The 27,484-nt window shown below is 38.6% G+C and overlaps 1 long non-coding RNA gene across 1 annotated transcript in view; it reads left to right on the plus strand.

The window, feature by feature from the left end:
- Positions 1-27,484, plus strand: part of LOC148188218 (uncharacterized) — a 161,305-nt gene that overhangs the window by 104,038 nt on the left and 29,783 nt on the right. The window contains exons 2-3 of the long non-coding RNA XR_015777881.1: positions 6,481-6,591; positions 18,336-18,459. This is a non-coding gene — a long non-coding RNA (uncharacterized LOC148188218). The remainder of the gene's footprint in view (positions 1-6,480; positions 6,592-18,335; positions 18,460-27,484) is intronic.

The following is a 27,484-nucleotide window of genomic DNA, read 5'->3' on the forward strand; positions in this document are numbered from 1 at the left end:
GCAAGGTGAGAGAAGGGGGAAAAGAGAGAAAAAAAAAAAGCATGATACCTTCAGCACAACATTGTTCAAAGAGTTTTTCAAAACCTTACAAGTTGCACTGCTGCAGCAAATAGTTTGGAAGGCACTGGGTTTAAGTCAATAATGAATGTATTATTGAGGAGATATGCACTCACTAATAAACATACGGTACAAAAGGACCTCCTCCTGTGAGGAGATTTATGACTGCATACAATATGGCAGGATCTTTTGCTGGTGCATATGGTGTGTTACAGTTTTATGAGGGTAAGATAGGACAGGAGGATGGGGAGATGAATTCAAAAAGAGATGGATTATGAGGGAGATGCATAGTTAAAACAACAACATCAGTGTTTTCCTTTACACATCAGACGGTGGCATATGGAATAAGCAATAAACAATAGTGTAAACATCATATAAAACAACTTTTCTTTTGTGATCCTTATTTTTATCCTTTCACCCAAACCTTCACCCATTCTGCACCAAATTTTGTCAGTTTTAGTTATCCTTTAAACAAACTTGAAAGTGTTACCTGCTTCAAGTTTTTTATATAGTTCTTTATATTGCAATGATTACACCAGTTTTGCTTTTTAAAAAGCTTTGTAATACAGGTTACCCAGAATGGGTTATGTAATGTTTATTGAATTTTATATCTCATTCAAAGAGTCCATTATGACATTTCAACATTACCCACAAGACACCATGCTATACATCCTCTCCGTGGTGGGCTCTCATACCTGAGTACAAGGTTAGACGGCTTTACAGCGTTTCACCCATATGGTTACAGAGCAGCAATGACAGGTTAAGTAGCCACAGAGGATTCAATTATATGAAGCTCATCCCCGGTGCATAGATGTCTGTCTTTGTATCACCAAATATGAAGACTAAGGGATGAGGACAATTCATCATGTCATTGCTGGTACCTGTATTAGTGACAGACTACTCTGTGTGTGTGTGTGTGTGTGTGTGTGTGTGTGTGTGTGTGTGTGTGTGTGTCTGTGTCTGTGTCTGTGTAAATGTGAGACAGAGCGAAAGAGAAAGATTGTACATGCCGTGGAGAAACAGGAGATTATTCCAACGTTGAAAGAGCTTAACCACATATGAAACATGAAATGAGGTAAAGTAATTTAAATTTGACACATTTGATGGCTACAATTAGACTGTTTTGAAGAGAGGGTGGTGCTTTGCATCAAGGAAACTTGATAAAATAGGAATACATTAGAACACACTAGTTTATACTAGTCTTTTTTATATTGAGATATGGCTTGCAGTAATGTGTAGTATACATAACAAATGTCATTTTGAAATGACATTTGTCACTTGGCTTTAGGTATGTGGCTGACATATACACATAGATTGCATCACTATAATCAAGAGTTGGGAGAAGTGTAAACATATTTTTCGGCCCTATTCAATCAAATATTTTCTGTTTCAGTAGCAAAACCAGCAAAGATTATTTATCACTACAATAATGGCACATATACAACTTTCTGTGCAGAACATACTGCCATACTTGTTGCCTTGTAGCTGATTAAAAACACTTAAAAGCAGAGTAGGATTGTGAGAAAAGGCCAAACAGGGGTGTGTTAAATTTGTTCTCAGTTGTGTCTGCAGCTGTACATTACATTGTATAATTTTATATATGCATGTGTGATTAATATACAGCCCTTGATCATACATTTTAAGTATAAGGACAGGACCTACGATTGAACCTTTTGATGTTAGAATGGTTTTAATGCAAGTTATGATATGTGAGCACCTTCAGCCACACATACAAGAATGGTTTTAAACCAGCCACAGGTTATGCTATCAAAGTGTCTCCAGCACCAAGGGCTTATATATGCTCTTATATGGCCATAACACTAATGCCCAAACTCCCTGAACACTATATGAGATATCAAATATCTTCTGCACAGCGGAACAAATCAACATGATGCAAAGGATTCATTGCAATGGCTTAAAAAATCCATTAGCAATCCATTGTCTTTAAGTAGTTTTAGAGGATTGAAGAGTTTATGTAAATGCTGCTGACTCGGCTTTTCAGCAGTGTACATTTAGAAAAATGCTAGCTTGTCTAAAGAGAGTGATGGGCCCAATACAGGTGTAATAATAAATCAGCTACTTAATCAAGGGTATGTGCAACCTTTACTAACTGTATTTGCTCTTTTATGAATAAAATAATAAGATTAATAGACTTTGGAAGACTGGCAACACATAATGCTTCTATTCTCTGCTTACATCAATCTTGAAATTGTTTGTTGCGTGCTGTGCAGCTCTCCTATACTTAGCTTTCCCATATTGACCTTTAATTGGTTAATTGAATTACAATAGCTAATCACTGCACCCACTTTTAGCGTCTAAGAATTATAAAAGCTTATTTAGAACCTAAGAATGGCAAGGTTATATAGCCTGGGGCACATGGTACTTATTGGAGCACAAATTAGTCACACAGTGAGGCAAATTCAATCTGAAATGACCATGCATATTTAAATTAGGCATACATGTACACATACAAGCACGTAGATACACATTCAGAGATAGTGGTTTGTTGGTAAGTATAGCTGGAGGGTGTTTTATATGAATTCCTAATTCAGTATTTCAACTGTAGGGTAAGCTGTAGTCCGCTGTAAACTTAATTTGCTAAAATGACAATGTACAGGAACGAATATCCGCCATTCAAGTATTTAAGTATAATCATAGCCTGACCATGTGCGTGTGTGAATAATGTAATGTGCACATGAAAGAGATAAAATAACACAGTAATGAGCAATAGAATATACTAACACTACTAATTCTAATGTACAGTAAATAAATATGTATGAATTTAGTAAATGAAGCTAAATGCATCATTCATGGTAGGCCTAGAATAATCCTCAGATAATGAGCACATACAGTATCGATTCATGGTTGTGAAAAAGAACATGAACATATTTTATATTCTGAAGCTTTACTAAATCAGCAGAACTGAATGCTCATAATGGTCATACATGTTATAACTGCTAGTAAAAAGCTACATTGTTTGTTTGAAAGGTATTTATCATATCAGTGGTGAGACAATAAGGTAGATTGGTAAAATAAATTAGTAATATGGCTCTAAGACTTGGTCGAGTCAAGGCTGCATTTAATTTGACTTGCCAAATCATAATTTTGAGAACTAGGAATTCTGACCAAGTCATAGCCCTATTTTCAAATGACATTTCAAGTGTCTTATATATCCAGATAACATCCTGATGTGGTGCAATTCTCTTCCTTTTACATAGCATTCATGTCTGTTAATCATAGTGAGAAACATACACAAGTATGTTTTTGTAAATCTACTGTGAAAAGATGCAGTGTGCTAAATGCGTGTCATGCTCCTTCAGCATACATTGAACTAGAACTCCCAAAAATGTAAGGCCACTGATAAATCTAGCTCTGTTGCTATGGAGACTGGATGAAGCCTTTCTGCTAATATGAGAGTGAATGCTCTGGCAACTGTCAAAACATTTCATTAAATGACATCCCAGCTGGTGTCCTTGCATTAAACCCTTGCAACTGTATTAAATGTTGGTGGAGCAGAAAGACTGTTAACTTACACTTCTCCCACTACACACTACTCGTGCTGGATCAATAATTATCTTTCTAATACCTAGAAATTATTTATTTCTAACTCTGTTGCTCTGCGTCCTATTAAATATATTTTGCTGAAACAAGCCCTCATCTAGCTACTTTTAATGAGTTAACAAATTGTCTAAAAGGAAAGTGTTCCTCATGGACAAAAACAAACACAATTTTAATAAAACCCGTGTGCACGAATGCGTGTGTGCACACACACAAACACACACACACACACACACACACACACACACACACACACACACACACACAAACAAATGCAAACACATATTTTTGTGTGCTGTGCATTTTCAGACACCACCAAAGCATTACAAGTCTGTAGCTTAGGAGCTGTCATTGTATTAGATTTTGCTCAGGAGTATACTTGAATGGCTTAATAAGCATGACATAAAAAGACCTCTTTTTTTAGAGCATTAACATAATACCCAGAGGCTCTGTTGCCAAACACAAATGCCTTTCTACATGTCACAACTGAATGTCTTCATTGCAATACAGACTATGTAATAATAAGTATTTATTTGTGATTGCTTAAGATTTTGGAGGACTGTATTATTATAGTTATAGTTCATTATCAAATTAACATGTACTGACCAGGAAGTGATTCAAAATAACTTCTAAGAGACACAAAAAGACCACAAAGAGATGCAAAGAGACTGTAGACACAAAGTAAAATCAGGCTAAACAGCCACGAGACAAAACCAGTACAAAGGGACAGAGATTGACTACAAAGAGACACAATACAGCTACAAAGTAGGGCTGGGCAAGATGGAAAAAAGTCTTATTACGATAATTTTTTTCATATCAGTCGATATTAATATATATATCATGCTATACATCAAATCACTATTTCTGTCAAGCTTAAAGGTTCATTTTTACTCCTAAGTGAGATATAAAGATATCATAAGGTTAATTTTGGATTAAATATTTATTTTCTGTCAGACACTGAACATGACAAATATACTGTAGAAGAGGCATCACCAACTGGCGGACCTATTCAACTAAAATTCAAAGAAGTCCAGTTACTAAAATTTCCTCCCAGCAAAGGTCCAAACATCATACCTAAAATCAGTATCTCAATTAACTGAACATTTTACTTCAATTACGATTAGTAAACTGTTTTATTGCCCAGCCCTACTACAAAGTGACACAAAAGAAACTACAAACACAAAACTACCACAGGGAGACATTGAATAAAATAAAGCAAAATGACAATGTGACATGAAGAAGCCACAAAAGACACAAAATTGCCCCAAAGACACACAAATGACTACAAAAAGACATAGCAATCACTAGGAGTCACAAAACAACTACAAGGAGACATAAAACAACCAAATGGAGACACTGAATGACTGTACAGTGACACAAAACAGCCAAAAAAGATCTCAATAAGTAGCAAAAAAGAGACACAAAAATTATTACAAAATACATGCAAATGACACAAAAAGACACAAAACAACCACAAGGATACACAAAATGATCACAAAGACGGGCAAAACCATATATGTATAACAACTACTATCTATGTGCTTCTAGGGGCCGATTGTCTAATAATTCACCCATGATAGGAGGTCAGTACAGTAAATGGCACTTTTAGACATGTTAACCTGTCTCACAAATAATCAGAAACCAAATGTCAAAGAAGAATGATAAAGTGTTTGGATTGACAAAGATAAACACACACTTTACTTAAGAGTATGCACCAATAACAGGACAATGGCATTTTATGTTCTCCCTGTTTAATTTAAAGAAATGGTCTCAAAAACACTCGCAAAAAAATGTCTGATGTGCAAAGTGTTTATAACAATAGAAGCTGTAAAGGATTATAGGGCGGTTGAAAAGACTTCAGGGAGAGTGCAGGCTGTGGAGAGACAGAGGACGTTTTGACTCAGAGTGAGCTTCCTGAAATCGGTTTCTGATAGCTGGAGGTGATCCAGGTTACCTGCAAGGCATCAGAAGTTACACAGGAAATGGCAACAGTCATATATCAACATCGTTCCCATGTTTTCATGGGTTTCCTTCAGGTGCTCCAGTGTCCTCCCACCATCCACTAAAATGCAAGTCAGGTGAACTGAAGGCTGTCAATTGCCTACAGGTGTAAATTTGCATGAATGTGTTTCCCTGCCTTCTGCTCAGTGCAGGATAGCCAATAGCCTCCCTGTGACCCTGAATGGGAATAAGTGAATATGGAAAATTTATGAATGAATGAATAATATAGTGACTGGATAAAACATATGTGGGTATTAAAAATCAAATGCATACTTCAGGAAAAATCTGATTCCACCCTTTGGTTTTGGTGAGAATTCAATTTTTACAGATGGATCCAGAAACAACAAATCTCCTGTTTCCTGTTTAGCTCATAGTACTATACTATTCTTTGAAAAATCCAATGAATTGTGGATACTGTCTAATGAACAGCTTAACTAGCTAATGAAATAAATAAATTTTTACAGAGTAACACGTTTGGTTTAGAAAGACACTGGTAAATTGTTACTTAAGATCACACTTAATTTTGTTCTATTTTAGCTCAGGAAATGAGACAAATCAAAATAAATCTGGTGCTCTTTGTTTCTGTGCATGTGTGTGTAAGTGCCTTTGGGTTCAACATCAGGAGGTTGCCCTAAGCACTTCCTGACATCTCACGGTATCCTCTCTTGCCTGTCTTCTCTGCATTTCCTGTCCTCCTTTGCAAAGCTCAAATTCTGTCTCTTATGTTGCCTCCATGTGTTTTAATTTTGCTCTTTTCTCCCCTGAAAGGGCGGCTTTCTGTCCCATCTCCCTGTTTCTCCTGCATTTCCCTCAATCCATCCTCACGTTCTCCCTCTTTTCTCTCTGTCTTTCGTTCGGTGCCAGGTCGTGGTGGTTGGTGGTTCCCTCTCTCCAGATGGCCCACTCTGATCATTTATTGATGACAGGAGAACAGAGGAAGGCCTTCCCAGCTGCTGCTGCCTGGCACCCTGCTTGGTGCGTACGCACACACACACACACACACACACACACACACACAAACAAACACAGACACACTTATTCGCACAATAACTCACACTCGTGCATGCAGTCATTGGGATAGGCTCACACCCTGTCGCACATACAGACGCAGTCAGACAAAAATTTCCTCTTCGTCTCCTTTTTTGCGGTGTCACACATTTCTGCATGGCTCTCTTCTGCTGTGGAGCACGATTCCGTGCTGCACTTTTGCACCCTCTCCCTCCCTCCATCTCTCTCTTCCTGCCTCCAGCTCTCCCTCTTTCACCTCCTGCTGTGGTGTTACTGACTCTGTCACACAGGAACAGACAGAAGGAGAGACAGAGGGTGGGAGGGGGAGTGAATGTGAGAGCTTGAGAGTAGTGTGTAAGATTTTTAGAGTTTACAAATGCTGTAACAATGAATGTGCTGCAGCTTATGTAAAAAAAAAAAAACAAAAACACTTATTTGGAAAATTGAGAGCTCTTTCTACAATAAGTAATAACATAGAAAAAAAAATCCAGTTCATGGCCACTGCAAGTCACTCAATAAGTAGGTTACTCAAAATACCAACATAAAACAACTCTTTTGCCCATGCAGCTCATCCAAAACACCAGTTTGTTTCCCACTTTGCAAAATGATCCAATGTCTGCCTGCAGGAACTTGTAACCTAGACATTCATTTACATGCTACTATTATGATAGTTTAAAGGAATCAGAGACATGTTTTTCCACCAAAGAAAGTACTACGTTCTTGTGAAGCACAAATGTCATGTCATTCTGTGTGGATTATCTGTGTAGAATGCTGACACTAGAGACCAGACTTTGGAGAATTCATCCCATGTGTAGCTAGGTTCAGGATACAAAACAATCTGTCATCTAAATTGACTTTTTTCGATATTTAAATAAAACCAACGTCTTTCCTCAACCATAACCAAGTGCTTTGAGTTCCTAAATGTATCATTTAAATCATGCACTGTGTTTAAGATGAAGATATTTTATTGCTACAAGTAAATTTTGTAGTAAAATAAATTGACTACATTTTCATGAATGTTTTGTTGTGACATGCCAATATTTCCTCTTTATGCTGATTTAAAAAAAAAAAACCTTTCAAAAAAATTTCTGTTTCAAATTAGTCCTTTATTTTAGGATGTAAGACTTTAAAGGGGACTTTACCGTAAGTAGCCAGGCTTTTGTCCAGCCATCAACCTGGATGTTCTGTGTATTCCTTGTATCCTCCAAGAAACGGAAAGCTAGAGTAAAGTCTTTATGAAGTACTCACCCTCTTGCCTGAGTGACACTCTTTTTTTTTTGCACTTACTTATCTCTGACATCAGAGTCGCATTACAAAATTCTATTGTAAACAGAAAAAAAGTGATTTTGATTTTTTTTTGTTCCCCACCAAACCGCAGTATCCTTAAGTCTAACAAATGTGTTGAATGCATTTCCTTCTTCAGAAAACATTTGCAAAGCTGAAAAAACTATGCCTCCTTGTGCATGTGCACAATACAAACCAATTATAGAGTCACTGTCAAAAGAATTGCTCCTCAGCGCCACTAGTGGTCAGAAACTCTAAAGTACCTTTAATAGGTGTATAGTAACTGTAAAGACTAGTTATCCAAATCAGAAGTCCATACCTCAATTCTCATGCTGGACCGGTCAGGACATTTTGAAAAAAGAAAAAAACTGTGCAAACAATGTAAATAAAACAAAAGATGAAGAAACAAGCAGCAGTGGTCTGCAACTCCATGGTGTTGCCTATAGGGAGCCACACTGCTCCTGTGTTCTTGTGGAAATGTAGTCTGTTGAGATGCAAAGCACTTTGCTTTATGTTTATATACAGATTCCTTCTGTTCTTTTTCCACCCATATGTTTTTTATCCAGTTTCCTTTGTCCTCTCTTTTGTTCATCTCATCCTCTCCCAAGTCATGACAGTCCAAAAGTTTTCAGGCAGAACTGGAAAACAAAGCCAGAACACGATGAAAAGTCAAATTCTCTATGGCAAGACTGTTTTCAAAGCACGGTTATTTTAGTTTTAAGTTGTGTGAAGGACACATGGCATGAATGCATTCCTCTGCTGTCCAGGGCCGGAGAGATTTCTCTGCAGTCCTCTTAGATCCAAAACTCAGTATTGAGAAAACTTACTGACATGATATCCTTGAAAGAAGAACATAGAGACAGTAGGAAGGTGAGCAGTATTTTTATATATGTCCAGGTTTTGTTACACAAAGCCCAGCATAAACACATGTGTCCTTCCTGTGACTGTGTCATAAATAGCCTGAACTGAGCATGCAGCGACTTTGAAGTTACACATGGGAGACTGCTGTGATATACAGCTGGCTTCAGCTGGGGTACCCCAAGAGATGCATGAAAACACACACACACACACACACACACACACACACACACACACACACGCATGCATATATTCCGTCATACATCTCACACACACACACACACACACACACACACACACACACACACACACACAGCAGCAACCCCCGGAGGTGCTGTTAGTTCCAACACACATTGTTACACACTAGGAGGGTCATCCTATCTCTGGAGCCCAGAGAGACAGTGAGCAAGGAAGACAAGGTGTGTGTGCGTGCACATTTGAGAGCGGGAGAGAATTGCTTACTAGAATCAAAAGGTAAATTAGGAATGACAACAGTCATGTAATTTGTTACGCTCAGTATGTGGTTTGTATTTGCTGTACTGGGAGGAACATAGAAGAACTCTCAGGATTTACCACTAGCTCAGCAACTCTAGATGTTGCATGCTGTTTCACTTATCATATAGATTTGAGTTTAAATTCAAATGTTAGCTTTTAAATGCAACATTTGAATATATATTTGTAGTTTTTTCCAGAGAGATTTACAATTAAGTGGCAGCAGTCTTTTAAGCACTTTTAATGTATAATAATGCCTGTGTGTACCCATTCATTGCATGATGTAAAGATTGATCAAAGTCTGATTATTGCTTGTCATATGCTGGAAACACTGCATGGCAGAAAACTTGTTATGTTAGCAGGCTCATTTTTCAAGAGCATGCAAATGCACCTCTAGGTGGCACCGTCATCATATGTGAAGCTGAGTGGGTTGAATGGCTGTGATGCAGAGTTTGCAGTAATAATCATTTAATCAAAATGCTTTGTGCGGACATCAATTGCATTGAACCTGTATTTACTGAAAAGGTTTTACATTAGATTGCAAGGACTACTGTGAAAGAGCCCAACCAGTTGATGACAGAGCACAATGATGCTGTGGAGTGTCTGATACTGTGAGGACATAAAGGCCAGTAATTCAGATAACCCTAAATAAAATCCTACCAGATTGCGATGCAGATCTTACTGTTGAGTATATTTCTCATTGTAGCTGTGAACAGGACAGTAAAATACTGACAAGGTGCAAGTCTTGTTTCAGTTCCTATAGACGGTCTGAGGAAACATCTGCAAGCCTGTGAAAGAGGTTACAGAGGTTGAGGACAGGATTACAACCTCTGTGTGTGTGTGTGTGTGTGTGTGTGTGTGTGTGTGTGTGTGTGTGTGTGTGTGTGTGTGTGTGTGTGTGTGTGCGCGTGCGCGTGCACGTGTGCGTGTGTATCCTCTCGTGCATATAAGGCACTAAGGACAGGTTGACAGCCATAGAACCCTGCTGTGGTTTAATCCCTTCACAGGCCACTAAGGGTCATATTTAGGGGCACATGCGCATGTGTGTACATGAAAGAGAGGGATTGTCTGCTTGTGCATGCATACAAGCAATCATGCACATACAGTGTTCTCTCTCTCTCTTTCTCACACACACACACACTTATATATAGGTATTTCCGTCTTCACACTACAGGGTTGGGAAGACTTGAGCAACACAGAGGCCCCACTGTTCTGTATGTCCAAAGCCAACTGTACATTCCTTTCTGTCCCCTTGGACCTTCGACTGCACACAGCACCACATCTGGATAACTGAAACATCCCCCTAATGTACCTGTTACTGTACAGTATGTGTGAGAAAGTGTGTGAGTGGAGTGAGACTTCAAGTCATGCATATCGACACGTGGTTTACAGGTAGTTTTTCATGTTGAAGTTTTCATTGAAATTTCAGGAGTCCAGTTAGGTTGGAAACAGGCCACCTTTTGATTTTTTTTTCACACACCCTTTCTTTTTATGTCACTGTTTTTTTTTCTTTCTCATTCAGACATATTTTTTGGATCATAAAATTACTGGCATATGATTTGACAAATTCTGTGTAGTGTTATTTCGGGTTCACATCACCAACAAAATATTTTATATTTGAGTTATTTCCTCTCAGACGCTGTGTGTGTTGTACTAAAACTTTTGCTCCTTGAACACACTCAGCTGTTTCAAGTCACTTTGAAAATCATCATTCATAAAACATGCTTCTGATGTATGTATGTATATATATATATATATATATATATATATATATATACATACATACATACACAGCAGGTTGCTGATAGTTTCTGACCCTGCAAAGTCTTACTGAGAACTGCAGGCTTGTAGCTGAATCATACAGTTGGGTTTTTTGCGGACATGAGGTCACAAAACACTGCAGTGGACTCATCTGTATGTTGGAAATGATTGATTTTGCCTGAAGACAACAGAAGTGCATTTCAGTCCCCAGTGAGGAAAGCAACTTGTGTGATTTAGCTACACCCAAGTTTTAGAAATATGTTTGATCACTGTGAGAAAAGTCCAGGATCAGGACCTCAGTCCAGCTTTGGTCCTGATCCTTACCATGGCTTTGCTTTTGTGACACACACATTCTCAAATTGCCTCCCTCTTAGCCCTTGTTGTGCCCCTACTATTGACAAACACATTTCTACCTTTTTGCTCAGTTTGCTACTTTTACACATTAGATTTTTTAAAATGTTCAGATCCCCATATTGTCAAGTAATGAGAACTTTAAAATACAGCACTTTATAAAAGTGTATGGTTTAGTTTAAAACCCTCAGCTCTGAGAGTTTACACAGGTTCAATAAAGCAGCAGGGGTTTAATGAATCAGTAAGGGTTGATAGGAAAATATGGGAAACTGAACCCTTAATTTCTTCTGTAAAGTGTTTAATCAAGGATGCTTTTTTTTCCTGCCATGGAAACCTTCAATTTGTTTTCAAACAGGAGAAATGTTCTGCATAGAAACCTGCTCAGTAACTTCTAGGATGCAGAAACCAAATACTTTAGTGTTCCCTGATGCTTAGTATGATGGTTATGTAACCACAAGTGTGTTATTTCATAAATAGTCTAAGTCAGTGATTCTCGATCTTTTTTGTTTCAAAGACCCCTAAATTGATACACATCAGCACACAGGCTTGATAAGGTTTTGCTTCAGGGATCTCTATCTGAAAACCTTTTGGTTGTTAGATATGATTATAACCAGAAATCTATAGTTTTTAACCACAGTAGAAGCGATAACTGTAGAGAAGTTGAAACCTATGATCAGCACAGTTACTCTAATGTCTCTTTCTCACATTTGGCTCACTTCTATAGAGAATTATATAGTGAAAATAAACTATTCCCCACTTTTCTTGGGACCCCCTAACTTCCTGAAGGACCCCTGGAGTTGCCGAACTCCCGGTTGAGTACTGCTGGTTGAGGTGTAATTGTAATAGATTATTTTAATTCAGTAAAAGAGGACTGAAATACAAAGCCACTACTAATGACTATAGCATTAAAGTGTTAAAAAATACGGACTAGCTCACTGATGTCTTTAGTCCAAGTAGCTAAAGGGATTTTATGAGACTCATCTGTGAGTATTTAACATTAACAAAGCAGCAAGTCTAATGAGACAGTAAAACAGACTGAGCTCCAAACACATGGTGGATTTCAGGGCCTACCCCTTGTCTGGGAGGTCTTTATTAAAGAGACTCCTCAAGGATCATAAGGTGTATTGGCAGTGTAATACAGGCTTGGCAGGGCATAATACTGCTGACAGATGTTTGGAGAACATCCCATAGTTGTAGTTTGGCTAACATGTATGCCGTATATTTCACATTGCAGTGTTGTGACATAAATCACAAGCTTTGCTACTTGTCTTTTCTGGCTTCTTAAAATCCCCCAGTTATTCTTCTTTGTATCCTGTATGTAAAGTGAAAAACTGTCATTAGACTAGTATTTTAAGGAAAAAGATCCTATCTACTCAAAGATATATCAGCTCATTATATCCTGGCAATCTTGTGAAATCACTTCCACCCACCGGGGCTCACCGACTTTAAACACTGAGGCAGGAAATCTGACATCAACGCCTGCCAGAGCATGTCATGATATCATGCTTTGACTTAATGTTACAACTTCAAAGTTCACGTTTCGTAATCTCAATAGAAAATCATCAGAAGCGCATGGTTCGTTACGTTTTATGGCAGCTTTAATTCATCTTAGCGTCTCACTGCCAGACACATCTCTTCAGGGAAACTGGTGGAAAACAGAAATAAAGGTTGAAAAAAAAATCAGAGCACTTGTACTTTGTCAACCAATCCAGGGTGGGTTTTAAAAATAGTGTTTTGATCGTTTTTTGCACATTGGTTCTCCTGAAAATTATGTTATATTTGAAAGAAAGCCAATAAGAATTTGGTTTGGTATTGCGGTAGATTAGTTTTTTAATCCACGGAGAAGTTAGAATTTAGTAGCCCCTCATCAATAATACAATATGTCTCTCAAAATAGATCAGGCTGCAAAATCTGACAATGTGCAATATCTTACTGTATTTAGGGCATGGTAAAAACCTTACAGAGATGTAAATTTTGACTTTATCAATAGATAGTCCTGAAAGATTTCATTAACCCTGTGACACCTGAATCCACATCACTTTTCCTGTGCTGCATTCACCCTTCCAAAGTATTTAAACCTTTAGTCCCTGAGCAAATTGGTTTGATTTATTTAGAACATATGAGAAAAAGGCAATGAGCAAGTTGGCAAGAAATGGCCCATAAACTGCAAGAAATTTGTAAGTTTAGGAAATAATAATAATTTTTAAAAAAGCTAGGGAAAACTAGATTTCTAATGACCATAAATATTTAAATTATTATTAAGAAAATAGGGTCATTTCTCTGCTTGTTTGTATTCTTTTTAACTTTGCCATTTTTTCAACTTGCCCAGGTTTCAAAAGGTTAACACATCTCAAAATGCAGACAACATATTGTGTATTATCACAAGTAAAAACCCAGTTTGATACAGCAATGTGCCTGTTACTGTAAATCACGGTTGTTACAAAGACATTGTCACCACTGTAAGGGGGGTGGGCAAAGTCGACTTTGAGTAGTCAGTGATATAAATGTTTGTGTCAAGAAATATTCAGACTCACAAAGAACCAGATTTAAGATCTTGATAAATGCAGCTGTAGCTTTTTTCCCCAGTACAACAATATGATTTGCAGATTCCAGGCTTTTAAAAAAAGTACAACTAAGCTCAAGTGTGCTTAGTCTGGATAGAATATCACTTCTGTCAGCACACAAGTTTAAAAGCAAACTGCAAATGTGGTCAATTTGGCTTCCCCACACCTTACAGTGATATAACTGTACTTGACCATGGCTGTGTTATACATACAGTATGTCCAACAGTAAACTGTTCACCAGCTATACAGTCATCAGTCAACAGGTGGAGCTATTCCACATGAGATGCACAATAGCCTTAACCAAGCATGACCCACTGTGAGGTCTTGACTGCAGTCTGCTAATGTGAGTTCAAAGTCTGGGATCACTTGCAAGACAGGTGGCCATGACACCGGCTCATGTGTTACATTCCACGCTTGGTTATTGCAAACTTTTCCATACATTTGTTTACAGCTGCAGTTTAGAATAGCACCGAGGGTTTAGTTAAAGGCTTTGAGAGGTGCATTTGCAGCAGTTTTCCAGTGCACGTGCTGCAACTCAGTGGAGTCAGTTGTTTTTGAGTTCCAGGGCATGATTTACAAACTGTGTGGGACATTTAAGCTTAGGGTTATGACTTATGCTCAAGTCAGATAGAAAGACAGAAGTTGTAACTAAAGAGCATATGGTGCATTCCCCTTTAATCATGATGCAGGCAAGAGAGACATGGACAGAAGGACAGATAGTAAGACCAAATCCTGTTTTTTTCAGTCTAATTTTGTAAAGAATAGGTGCTCTAATATATTGTACCTGCAATTAGTAGCCTAAATTGTTTATTGGTGACGTGGTGCCAGTTGTGCAACACACAGATTTCACACCAGCTTCCCATTAAACGAGAAAGCATTGCTGGCATTAAAGTTTTCCTCTAACCTCTAAAAGATTACTTTGCACTGTCAAATGTGTTTTTTTTTCTAATCACAATTTAATTAGTTTCACAGATACTGTTTGAGCTTGGACTCATCCCAAGTTGTCTCTACTGTGTATGTGTGTGTGTGTGTGTGCGTGCATGCGTGCGTGCCTGTGTGCGTGCGTGCGTGTGTGTGTACCTATGAGAAACTACAACATGTGGGAATCAGCTCATCATCTCTCATGTTTATGCATAATTTTCTCTCTCTTCTCTGTAAACACTTTTTCATCAAAATTCTTTGTGCTCCAAACTCTTTGAAGGACATTGCCTTTAGGTACATCTGCCTTCAAAGCGCTGCCTCTCTTTTTCTCTCCTTCTGTCTGTCTCTGGCTATCTCTTTAATGCTAAGCCTACACATGTGTAGCAGGAGGACAAAACTCCTAATTTCACATCCCCATTGTTCAAAGCCATGTGTGTGAGTTGTAGGGCTGTTTGTGTGTCTGTCTGTGTGTGTGCATGCACGTCTGAGTCTTTAAGTTGCCGTTTTGGCTACAACAAGGGCTGAGTTTAAACCAAAATCCTACAAAGAAGTTTGAAATCTGGCTTGGCTTCCTCTGTTCAGCTGTGGTGGGTGCTATCACACACACATACACTCAGAGCTGTGGTGGGAACGCTATCAAAGAGAGAGATGCCTGCAAGGCACAGCAGCCTCAAGCCCAAAATTGATTTACAGAGTGAGAGAGAAAGAAAAGTAGAGAAGGGGGAAAAGGAAACACGTTAGATTTAGGGTGTAGGAAACAGAGGCAGAGAGATACAGAGAGAATGCAATAGATTTTAGGATAAATACTGGTATACCCAGCTAAACTGAAATCTTGTTAAAATAATATGGCCCTTGTTAAATCCGATTTTTTTCCTTCTTGAGGGTTTTAAGGATTTAAGGATTAACAACTCTGGATGCTCTTTCCCTCTTGATGCTTCAGTTGTGTTTATTTCAACCTTGAGCTCCAAAACTTAATTTCACATCCAAGCCTTGCTCGTTATGATGTGATCAACCCATATCTTTATTGATTTGTGGTAAGAAAACAGCACACAAATCCAAAATAACCACAAAAGTTAACAAGCCACATGTCAAGGTAGTTTTCCTGTATCCCCCAGTATGTTTTTGAACTATAGATCTGGACCCCAAAAGAGGCTTTGCTGGTGACAGGAGTTATGTGCTCAGGTGCTTGAGTCCCCATGTGAGACAAATACTTTAAACCTGAGTTTCAGGATGAGAGAACACATTTCTTGCTTGAGTCAGTGTACAGTTAAGTGTTCAGAGTGAAGTGACCAGGATTACTGGGCCTGATTTAGAACTTACATAAGTGCTGCACAGAGGTACTTCAGTGTGTGAGCACCCTGTCAGAGACAGGGCTGAGCACAGGCTTCCTCTAATTTATCCTAACACACTCAACTGTTACTGCTATTTGACAGGTTTTAAGTGTTTTATTGTTTGTGTCCTGTGCTGTTTTTAATATGCACAAAACGCATACAGTATTGATACTCAGTGGGTTATCAAGATAAAGTGAAGTGATTTATTGATTGTCTTGGACCTTATTTTCAGTCGCAAAAGGCAACAGGGTGAGACATCTACCTCTCATGTTACCACTCGACTGAATGGATGTCATCAGTGGTTATCTTAGTTAAGGGGCCTGCTACACCTACTAGTAGGTTCGCAAGGCCAATATCATAGAATATGTAGTCCCTTTTTATTGTGAGGTGGTAACATCCTAGGGGCTGTAGTAGGGCTGGGCGATTAATCGGATTTTAATATCGATTATGATTTTTGGGTTCCCTCAATTTTCAAAACAAGATGATTGATATAAAATGATCATGTGCAGCATGATGAGTCTTACAATGTTGCTCCCATTTTGTCTTTTATTTTGTTAATCAAGCGCACCCTTTCCTCGTACTCCAAAGTCCAAAACAGAAGTTTCAGCATGGGTTGAAAACAGCGAGTCCCAGTGTGCTGCTTCTCTGGTTGTTCTGAAACTTCGCTTGCTTATTTTGGATACAGACAGCATGCGCATTGAGAGAGAGAGCACGAGTGACAACGAGCACGAGCGGGGAGAGCAGACGTGTATGTGCCGGTGATAGTGAGGCTGCAGTGAGGGGGCAGAGAGTATGATGTGAAATGCGGCTGTGTGATGTGTCAAACAGTTGAGGCTGTTTGTCAGAGAATAAATACTACAACTCCTCAAGACTTGAGACACATTCCCATGTCTAACTTGCCAGCTGCTGATTGAAGTGACAGAAGTTAGCCCCGAAGTTAGCGATCTAAGTTAGCTTCCCACTGGAAATGGTCCAGGCTCCCTTAAGGTGGACTGTTAAGGTAGACCAGCTCTTTTCCCAGCTGCCTCTAAACAGATAATGGAGAAATGTCTGTCTGCTGAGTCTCTGCTGAGAAAGTAAAACAATCATTGATCCCAATTCAGCATTTATTTTGCTGTCATTGATACAGTAACTACTATGTATTGTTAAATTATATTAGTTGGGTTAGGTTTTATTACTATGTGAATGTGAACAAACTACAGAAATGTGCAGGATGTTTTACAGTTGTGGCTGCACCACTACGCTTTTATTGTTTTTCAGTTCATTTGTAGGCCTATTTAAAGTTAAAGGACATCCAGTGTTAAAAGTAAACACCAGAGTTAATGTTCAATAACTGCATGATGTTCTGGAGGCCAATTAGTAATCATCTTAAATACCTGTTAATAGTGATTTCAATATCAATCAAAATTATGGTGATTATTGTTTTTGCCATAATCAAGCAGCCCTAGGCTGTAGTAATTATGATGGGAGCAAAGGAGGATTTCAGGTGTTGTAACATTAATGTTAAAAGCAAATAAGTCCATATATGGAGGAGACTGATGTGGTGGATGGGTCAACAAACAGGACTTTCACCCAGCTGACCAGGGTTCCTGTCTGTTCTGTAACCAAAAGTCAGTGTTGACTAACCTTATCAGATGTATAAAAGTTTGTCACTTTATGTCATGGCATGTAACGTAACGTCATGTCATATTACCCAACAAACTTACTTATTTTTATCCAAACCATGATGTTTTTTCTTAATCAAACCACATAGTGTTGCCACTTAAACCTAATGAAACTGCTCCAGATGACAACTTATGACGGCCATTTCTGAATCTACAAGTAGGTGTAGCATGCCTGTTTTAACTCATATCTAAGAGGCTGATAACCACTGATAATGCCCATTTATTCAAGTGATAACATTCAAAATGGTGCCGTTGGCAGAGTAAATCATACAGGAAGATGGCATTTAGTCAGTGTTATTGGTGTTGGACTGACTTACATGGAGGGTCTGATTTTATACCCAGGGTTTCTTGAGAAAAAAAAGTAGTTAGAAGCTTAGCTTGTGTCCATTTGACTTGAACCTAGAAGTTCCAGGTTGACAGCTTGGCTTCTACATAAGATATATAACTAGTTGCGATATTCATCTCTTTGCTTTTGTTGTGTGCAGGTACACGTTCCTTATTGTCAAGTGTGTGAGGTCTGTGAGACCAGAGATTTGATCTGAAGAGGCTCCCGCCACAACACCACCTCAACTGCTTCCAGATTTTGCCTAACATGATGGGACGGCAGAGGTAAGTAACACTTGTTCAGTGGTTGAAGACAAGATGGTGTTTTGTATTCCTTTTTTAAACATCTGAGGCAGTGAGCAGAAGGCACACCAGCAGGGCCACTGCCATGCTCTGTCTCACTTTTATCACTCCATCTAGAAAGTATGCTCTGAGAAGGTGCAAAATGTCTTTCTTCTTGCTGATGACAAAAGCAATGGATGCACTAAGGATAGACTAATACATCACAAAAAGTAGGTCTGGTAGTAGTCTGGTAAAACCTCATGGTACTTACCACGGCACGATAAATGGTACCTAACAAGCATGTGGTCCTATCTCAAAGTCTCATCATTGTGTGTGTGTGTGTGTGTGTGTGTGTGTGTGTGTGTGTGTGTGTGTGTGTGTGTGTGTGTGTGTGTGTGTGTGTGGTGGAGGGCAAATATAGTGTTAAACTGGACATTAACAGATTCAGTGGGAGCAACAACCAATTTAAAAAGAAAATTTCTATTTTGTCAGACCTGTCAATCCACATTGCCTCAAAAACATGAGGCAATACTGGCTAAAACTATTCAAAGTGTTTTGCACTGACTCAGCTCCAGGCTTCCAGCTGTCAGATAGACACAGAGAGAAACTATCACTTACCTGCTAACTCAATCACTGTCTGCCTTTCTGGTTTGTTTTCCCTCAGCCTCATGCTCGAGGAATCCCAGCAGGAAAGACTAAAACATAAAAACGAGAGCAGACAGCTCCCACACCTGTACACTCTCTCTCTCCCTCACCCACATACACAAACACCTCTGAACAGAATTGGGGATAAATCTTTGACAGCATTATGGGTAAACTTTGAAAACAAGGACTGATGTTCAGAGGTCACCATAGGCCAGTAGCCTCTTGTGAGTGTGTGTGACATGTGCACGCATAACTATGGCATCTATCATGAATCTTTGTGCTGGCCATTGTTTAGAAGGTCTCCATAGACTGCAGTAAAAATGTGGCAATCTAAATCTTTTCTTTAGTTTTTTTTTATTTTCTTTCTTTCTGTCTGAGTGTCTCTCTCTCCAGCAAATTATTTTCATATATTTCATACATTAGTTTTCAGCCTTTCGGTGAAATCTCAGAAGATCAATGAATTGTTGGCGTGTTCCTCTAGTTTGCTAATTCTGTTGTCTTCTTAAAGAGGTCACCAGTTCTTCATCCTCTGTGGACTGAGACCACATGCTGTACAGAAGTCATCTGTGTGGGTTTATTTGTGCGAGCCTCCTAGTTTTTACCTACAGTTTTAGTTTTTTTTGTGTGATGTTGGACTATGCAATGTGTGGTGCTTTGCAAGTTTGTTGAGGAGATAACAACTCATTTTCAACCCAGGTTGCCAAATACTGACATTAACAGGTCGTCAAGTACTGATGCTCTCTTGCATGGTAAAGGCACCCTTTGGCATTTCTATGAGATGCACCTTTTCATGTCTCCATGTGATGCACAGCTGTCTCATTGGTGAAACTTTTCGTAACATGCAGTTAAAGTTGTCAAAAGCTTGTGGTCAGGTTTAGGTAAAAAAACAACTATTTGGTTAGGTTTAGAATAAGCATTTTTGGGGTAAAATAAGTATGTAATTTGACATGAAGACATCACGTAAGTTACGTCAGTATGTGACAGACAGACCTAAATTGCATAATGTTGCATAAAATGGGACTGACTTTTGATGTGAGCACTGCCTCATTTTAAATAATGTTCCTCAAAATGGAAAACTGTGGGACTTGTAGTAAAAGCACCACTCGGCTGTGGCATTTTGTACTAAAAGGTTAGAAAAAGCACACAGGAGGCAAAACTGTGACAGAAGCAGGGAAAGATCGAGCTGAACCGCTCTAACTGCAAATAAGCAAATATTTGTTTTTCAATTTCTTACTATACTGATTCTCACCAAAATTTATAATACTAAACAACCAATATCTAAAATAATTTCTGATTTCATTATAAGGGTCTTTTCTGTGCTTTTTAAACCTTTCATTCCATATTCTGTTTAGTGCTCTTGAAAACACAATCTGGGTTTAAAGTACCACTGAAGCAGCTTGATGTAGCAAGCTAATGACATCAAAATGCAGATTGGGAGCTTTGGCTGTGGCACAAAAACACCTCTCACTTCTCTGACAACTGTATGCTGTATGACACACACACACATACACACACACACACACACACACACACACACACACACACACACACACACACACAGCTAACTCATTCAGACACACAGGCACAACTGTGGTAGCAACCACTCCTCCCAAATACCACACACACACACACACACACATGCACAGTTCTCTACTCACACAGTTTGCACAGTTAAATCAAACTGATTTGCTACCATTGTGAGAGGAAATTAGCATAACAAGGATGGGATCAAATGAGGTAGTTACAGCTTGAATCATAAATTGCAGACTGAGCGAACGTGCGGCTGCAAATGGATTGTAGTTCACATCAGTATTCATGAAAAGAGAAAAGTAAGCTTCAGAATGGGTTGTGGTATTTTTTCTTCATTGTCAATTTTATGTAAAAACCTTGTATCTCAATTTTTGTCTTGCTCTGCAAATGACCACTGACAGTTCATCCAACATTTAGTTTAATAAGTTTTGTGACTCAAGGACAAAGCAAAATCTTTACACAGAAAAAGTAAAGTTAATTAGTGTTAAGTTTGTGGATGTTATTGGGCAATCAACCCTTTTTTCATAATTTTTGAATAGCTCATTCCTTGAAGATACAAGGTTTCACAGGCCACTGATGATACATTCACCACATTATGAATCCATATTGCACCAGCAGCAATATTTCCATGAGGACACATGCCTTACACAGATCAGCATCATCCATATCCATACCAATGTGCATATAGGATGAATGCTTAAAAGGTTACAGTATGCAAAGCATTAAGGCTATGATCAGCTTCAACAGTGACATTTTTCTCATGGCACAATCACCACTTTCTCAGGCCTCAATGGAGTCAGTAATGTTATATGATGGTGTATTATACCAGTAGCGGAAATACTGGTGTAATGTATTCATATGACTTTTCTTACTGTTATACATACATAAATACATTAGGACCCTTTGCAAAACATGGAGGCCATTAACTAGGATGAAATTCATTTTATATATTTGTTTGTCTTTGAGTTGATGTTAATAAAGCACTTATGATTAAGCAAAACAGTGGAATACACACAACTTACATAACCTCTATTTTGCATTTTCCTTGCATTAGTAAGATATAGATGACTGCCAGAAGTAAGATCATCTTTTTTAATGTGGCTGTTGAACAATTATTCATTCATTATAGCACTGCATTAATTATCCATAGTCTCTGTTAGAATTTTAAGAACTGGTGGAGTTTACATAATGATAATTAAAACCATTTCTCTCTGTCTCTTTCTCATTCAACATTTGTTCTGTCACACTTTCCATTCTCTGTTTCTGCCTCTTATTTGGTTTTTCTCCATTGTACATTGAAAGTTTTTTGTTTTTTTTTAATGCAGAAAGCCAGTTGTTGACATCATACTAACTGATTGAAAATGAATAGGGACTACACATGACTATAAAAGGTTTTGTCGTGTCAGATTTTTTGGGGGCTTTTTGACTTGATAGTACAGGTGAAGAGGGAGAGGTAAAGAAAACATGCAGTATAGGGCCCCAAGTTGGCAGATTTTAACAAACATACTGGTGCAAAGGTAATGGATAATAGAATTAGTTGTGATGAATGTAATTGTCTTAGTGATTAGGTGATTCTGAGTGTGTATCTGAACATGTGCTTCACATGCCTATACAGTCTATTCTCTACAGACAGCAACTCAGTTACATACAAAACGCAACAGTTTACTGTAAGAAAACACTTGTCTGAATCTTTTAGTGGTACGGTAAGAGAACACAGAATTCTCCCAACGCAACTGATGGATTCACCTCACACGACAAATAGAAATTCTTGCTTTGGTTTCAAGTGTGGTCACTGATAGGACATCCTGTTTGTGTAAAGGAAGTGACAAATGAAAGGTTAGACTGTGCACCATGAAGGAATCGTCAGCTACTGTTTGTAAACAGTATTGTGAGTGAAAAAAAGTGTCTGCTTGCTGTTGCCTCATTATATTTGCGTTACTTAGGTGCTGTCCGCAATTTTTGTAGCTTCCTCTTGGAGGCCTGTTCCTTATGATCTGGGACCTGATTGCTGCTCCTGATGGCTTTCTATAAAGCTCCAATCTCACATGAGCGCTGTGCCCAGGAATGCCCGAACACTGCAGAGTGTGATAGAGGCAGAGGGCAGGCACAGACAGGAGTGATGATTGAGAGGGATTAGTCTTAACTTTCTTTTTTTTTTCCAGGAAAATCCTGCATAGTATAACTTAAAAAAAAATTTATATATAATTGATATATAATAATTGATAATTGTTTGCTCCTTTGTGAATGACAAAAACTTTGATTAGCATTGGATTCACATAAGTCAATGGATTCCAATGTTAGGCTAGAATTATGCCAAGATTTTAATGCCCATAGAAACTTGTTAAGGCATAATCCAATACTCTGCTGTCCAAGCACTCTAGTTTGTTTGCCTTAAATTGCTGCAGTTATCAATATTTTTACATAAAAACCGTTGCTTGTAGTGAGACGTTGGTGAATACAATGACACACCTAGCAGCTAAACAGCCAGACTTACCCCTTATGACTTGGTAGAGACCAAAACAAGCCTAAAAAGAGAGTGAATATTCAGCATTTATCAAATGGCCAGAAATACTACAAATTGAAGATTGTACTTTAAAAAAATAAACAAACAATGTTGGTGTATGGGCAAAACATGCACAAAAATGAACGTAGCATTAGAGATAGCCTGACCAAAGTGAGAATGCATACAAATCTAAACCTGATTTGGTTATAAAGTGAATAGTTAGTTAAACAGTTACTGCTTGCTGTCTTCTGAGACTGCTACCATGCAAAGTGGCACAGCTCAGAAATGGCAGATGTTTCCCTTTAACCCCCCAGAAGCTCCTTTTAATAGTGGACAGAAAGTTGGGTGGGATTTATTACCTCTCATCCTCAATTGAGTGCTTTTCTGTCTCCTGTCACACACACCCTGTCTTAGATATCACACTGGATTACTCAAATGTCAGACGATGCTGGCATCTCCATACTTGTATCTTGATGAATTAAACAGGCCTATGCATGTGCCTCCTGTAACAGTTGCATGACAGCTACATGACATATAATCAAGAAGACTGGTGCATGCTTTATGTCAGCCCTCATACAGTATTTATGAAATACCATTTTGTTTGGGGCTGGAGCTCCAATTTATTAAGTAAATATTACCAAGCTAAGTGAAGTGGAACCGTGTTAGATTTTTTTTTTTTCGTGTGTGTTTGCATGTGTTGACAAAAAGATGCAATTGATGATGAAGCATATCGACCTTCCTCACCAAAATGCACACACAAACACACACATACAGAGGCTCCAGTTGGAGAGAAAAAGTTGATGTTGATAACTTGCATAATGAGTGCTTCAATATTAAAAGGTTAATGCCATATTCCTATTTGACATTTTGCTTGTTAAATATTCACCATCCTGGATTTGGAGAGCTTAACCTTCCATATGAGTATGAGGTTATTGAAAAATATATTCCAGCTTCCAGTCATGACTGATATGACAGAGAATCCACATATTAACTAATAAAAAAACGGAACCCAAAACAGAAACTTTGGTCTTAATCAAAAAAGCCTTCGTTACTTATTCTCCTCCATGGCTGATAGTGACGTTTCCCTGAATGTAATTAAGCTTGAGCCTGTAAGGATAAAAAGTAAGCTTGTTAATATGTTCTGGCAGTAATGAAAAAAAAGAAACACAAAGAATAAAACACACACAAGTGCTGTCTCCCATTTATTGCTTCAGAAATGATATTGGATCTAATAACCTAGAGCTGTGAGACCACATAGCAGGCTATCATTACGCCAAAAAAAACCCACCTGGCAACTGAAGGATAGAAGAAGAGAGGAGACAGAGGTGGATGGATGAATAGAGAGGGATTAACAGGGAAAGGACAGGGTGAGGAAAGAAGTGAACAGATGTAAGGTAGTGAAGAAGTGTAAAAAGAGTCTGTGCATGAAGAGGAAGCAGAGACGCTAGAAGATTAGCAGGGACAGTGGGAAGAACAGACAAGTACAATGGAATCAATAATCCACAAGACATCCTGTTGTCTTTGTTTTTCACTCCAGCTAAGAAATCTCAATTAAACCAATGAGAGCAAATTGCACCAAGCCAAGAAGTCTAAGATGGCAATGATTAATGAGCTGTAACAAAGCACCAAGTGTTTATTAACCTGGAATCGATTGTTTGGGTCAAATGAATTGTCTTTTCGAAGGTAAGTGGTGCTTGAGAGACTTAGCAGCTTGGGGGCATTACGATACTGTACATAACAATACACAGAATGCATGAAATTAACTGTGAAACAAAGAGTGCTTCATTTGTAACATTTATGAATGGCACGGACTCAAGTCACACAATGTGGACTAGAGTCAGACTCTGGTCACAAATTTGATGACTTTTGACTTTAATTGAAATCAAAAAAGAATTGCCGCTTGTCTTTGACTTTAATACCAATGACTAGACTTGGACTTGAGCCTTCATATTTGCCTCTAAGTCTATAGATTAAGAAGAATGTTACTGAAACAGTTTGCCACAAATGCATTTACTTACCGTCATTTCCAGAATCAACATTAACATTATTAATTCCTGGCAAATCAACCCTTAAGTCTTCAGATCCACTGTGTTTGGACCAATCTGACAGCATCCGGTTAAGTTGTAGGAGAAAACCATTAAGAATTAATGTTACTTTACCAAGCATCAGTTGGAAAAGGTGATCCCAAAGATAATTTAGTTTCTGCACAAAAGCTACAGGTGGCATGCAAAACATTGCATACTTCAAACAAACTTGCCTTAACAAATACATACACATTTTAAAAAGCATTCATGTCTTAAATTTAATAGATTATTAATCTGATGTTCAAATGATATTGTATTTGATGAAGGGTGCATTATGACTTGCTTTGGACTTGAAACAAAAGGTTAAGGACTTCGGACTTGCTTCAAGACTTGCCTGTCTTGACTTGGGACTTGAATGAGAACTAAGTGCAAAGACTTGAGACTTGATTGTGACTTTTTACCACCTGTTCCAGTAACTACTTTTCCCTACTTGTTGAAATAACCTATTTTTCCACAGTGTTACACCATTCCATTACAACAAATTTCACAGTAATATTTTAATGAGAAAATCCATTGCTTCTTCTTTATGGATATTTTTCATTTCCATTTGTATGGATTTAGACCACCCACTTGATGTTTTACTTTGCTGCGAGCAGAGGGAAAAAAAAAACAGGCAATTATTCAATCTGCTAGTTCATGACCTCAGTTTCTCAAACTGCCACGCTTTAAACTCTGGGTTCATGCAGTTCATTCAAATGATAATCCTCACTTCAAACAAACAAGCCAGGGCTTCCTGCAGACAGCACTTAAAAAAGCTCCATCAGCAGCCTCTTACTCCTCCTCTTCATCATCTCCATGCTCATAAATAGATGAAGGCATTCAGACATGCACATATGCAATACCCGGCATCCCTTAAACTTAACTTCACACACACAAATGCAACTGCAAATCTCCATATGAGTGCTGCACAATAGCGGATCTCAGCGAGCATACAGTACCAACACACACACACACACACACACACACACACACACATTTTGTGCATCTTAACAACCATGAGCACACACTCTGACACATGCGCACAGGCGAAGGCACTCCTCTTTTGAAACTACATACGTTTCTTTGCTACAAGAAAGGGAAAAGGCAAAAAGGGGGGCAGGGGAGCAATCTCTTCAGCAGCCCAGAGTCTTTACAGTGAGTCACAGTGAAGTCGGCTGGAGAGAGATGGAATATCCTACCGAGCATGGATCGTGGTAATTGCCTCTGTGTCTGTGTATGGGATAGAAAGAAAGAAAAAGAAAAATGTGTGTGTGTTTGTGTGTGTGTGTGTCTGTGTCTGTGTCTGTGTGTGTATGTGCGTGCGTGCGTGCGGGTGTATGCGTGTTGCCAACACCACCTCCAGGCTGAACTGATGAGCTCATTATTTTTGCTCCCAGAACCCCCTCCGGTCTCTGAAAACAGCGGAGCTCCCTGTGAGTGTGTTGTACGTGTGTGTGTATGTGTGCAGGAGTATGGCCTTTCCCTTGGAGTTCTGCCTCTGAACTATTTATTGTAAAAGTGATAGGGATAAAGAGAGGTGAGAGATGTAGAAAGGGAAATAGTGTTGAAAGTGAAAAAGATACAAGCAGGGAGGAAAAAGAAGAGCGAGACTGAGCAGGAGCTGCGATCACGTCATCGACAGTGAGAGGTGAAAGGTATTAAGTAAGCTGTTTGACTGTGTGAGTGTGGTTTAGACCAATTGATCAACATGCCATATTCCAGACACACAAGATTTTAGCTTTTACCAAGATTGTGATGAAGAGGATCATAAGCTTTGAAGATTAAAATACAACAGTTGACAAAACACATCTGGGGATGTGTCAGATCTGTGTCCGAATCCGGTGATGCAGACTCCTCCCTGCTTTACCTCTGCTCAGATAAATAATTAAAGTAAACATACACACTTCTGACATCAAAGAGAAAAACAGCCAGCCCATGTAATTTAAAAATAATTATAATTTTAAATACATTGATGTTATCCATATTGTGTTTTCTGTGAAAAAATAAGGTCTCAGTCAACACACTGCATTTAAGAATCACTCTGCACAGTTGCTCTAAACTTCTACATTATGGGAAGTAGGATTCATTGACAGAAACAGGAAGGACTGTTTTAACATGTTTTTAGACATTTGCCAACTTTCATCTTGAAAGGCGCAGTGTAGGATTGAGTGGCATCTATAGTGGTGACGACTGAACTTAGCTGCAACTTCTCCCATGTGCAGAGCATAAACTCCCGGTTAGATGTTGAATGTAAAGAATGTTAGCTTTAGAGTCTGCTTCTCTACCA

This window comes from Plectropomus leopardus, chromosome 11 (genome assembly GCF_026936395.1).
Source record: "Plectropomus leopardus strain MGB_pleo_1.0 chromosome 11, ASM2693639v1, whole genome shotgun sequence".
Lineage (NCBI taxonomy): Eukaryota > Metazoa > Chordata > Actinopteri > Perciformes > Serranidae > Plectropomus > Plectropomus leopardus.